The sequence below is a fragment of the Triticum dicoccoides genome, chromosome 1A (genome assembly GCF_002162155.2).
Source record: "Triticum dicoccoides isolate Atlit2015 ecotype Zavitan chromosome 1A, WEW_v2.0, whole genome shotgun sequence".
Classification (NCBI taxonomy): domain Eukaryota; kingdom Viridiplantae; phylum Streptophyta; class Magnoliopsida; order Poales; family Poaceae; genus Triticum; species Triticum dicoccoides.
Window position 1 is genome coordinate 608105901 of NC_041380.1, and position 1598 is coordinate 608107498.

The following is a 1598-nucleotide window of genomic DNA, read 5'->3' on the forward strand; positions in this document are numbered from 1 at the left end:
TTAGCATGGCAAATCCAATACGTGTGAGATGCCAAATTATGTGATAAAATTGCCATCCCCGCGACAGTATAATTTGTCGTAAAAAACGTTCGATCTACCATGGTTAGAAATCTGACGTCAAGATTTACCCAAGCAAAAAGAAAAAAAAAGTTGAGGAGTTCTAATTTCAATATTATATATATTCCGAAAAGGCCGAACGATATATTAGTGGCGCGCCGTGAGCATAGCTTGATGTCACCTCTCAGTCTCCACTTGCGCGGAGCTAACTTTTATAAACCCAGGAACTTGTAGAAGCAGCGGCCGGTAAAACCGTCGATGCAGACCAAGAGACATCGGCGGCCGTGATCTACGAAGTAAATCGCTGCCTCGGAGAAGGAAACACCGAGAAGGGCATGTTGAAACTCCAAAGACAACAAAAGCCAGCCGAAGCGAGAAGAATCCACCGAAAACCTAAATCAACTGGATCCCGAAAGACCAACCGGAGACAACTATGTTGAAATATAGGATGGGCTCTATGCCCATATAACAATTTCAGAAAAATCTCTAAGTGGCCATGTAGGTGTCATGACAAGGGTTGTTGTAAGTGCATCAAGTGCCCCCTTAGTGGTTTTGGAGTATTGAAGACAAATAGGTTGAGGAATTAATGTGTTTGTGAGTATACGCAGAAGACAGAGTCCTAGAAGATTTGGTTTAACACATGGAAGACAACCCCTAAAAATGGATTTCTTCAAGTAAAGAATTTTATGATGAAATTGGTATGGCATTTGAACAAATTGATGTGAAGACTTTGAAGCTTGAAGACTTTGTTTTCATAGTTTCTTTTCTTCTTCTTTGAGTCATAAGAAAAACTATACTGTTAAAGGGGGTCTAGGTGAAACTTATTTCACATTTCCAAAGTGATGCTCAAACATATTCAAACCTATACCCAAAAGCCGCTTCGAGTGAAGCCTTTGGAAATCTTCAATACAGTTGACGCAATTGCTAGCGACAGTGACGAAGTTCATCTGGTCACCGACAAATTTGGTCACGTTGAGGAGTTAGGAGTTTGCCAGCGCGACTTGCCTAAAAGTGAGGAAATTGAGTGCTCCGACGAATTTGAGAGTTCAAATTTTGACTGTTGTTGTGCCACCTGCCAGCTGTCGAGTGGATCCTTATCCTGACAACGGTCGAATCAAAGAAGAGAATTTATGACAATTCATGTCGGGTTGCCCTGGCTATAAATACCCCCCCCCCCTCAACCACTGGTTGGCTGCTCCGAGAGAACTTGACACTTGTTATTTGAGAGCAACCCATCCTCTGACGACTTTGAGAGAAACCTAAGTGAGGAAAAACCCAGAGCCAAAGTGATTGAGCATCACTGAAGAGATTGATCTGTGTGATCCGACGCCTGTTACATTTGAAGACTGTCATTCTTCCAGACGGTTCAAGTTATGAGTACACTAAGAGTCACTGTGGTGTGCCGGTGAACAAGTCTGTGAAGGTTTGGGAAGTGTACCTTGAAGACTTACCACGAGTGATCAGGCGACGTCTGCGGGCCTTAGCTCAAGAGGAATACTGTGAGGACTGTGTGTCCTCTGAGTTGCGACTCAGCCGCCTCA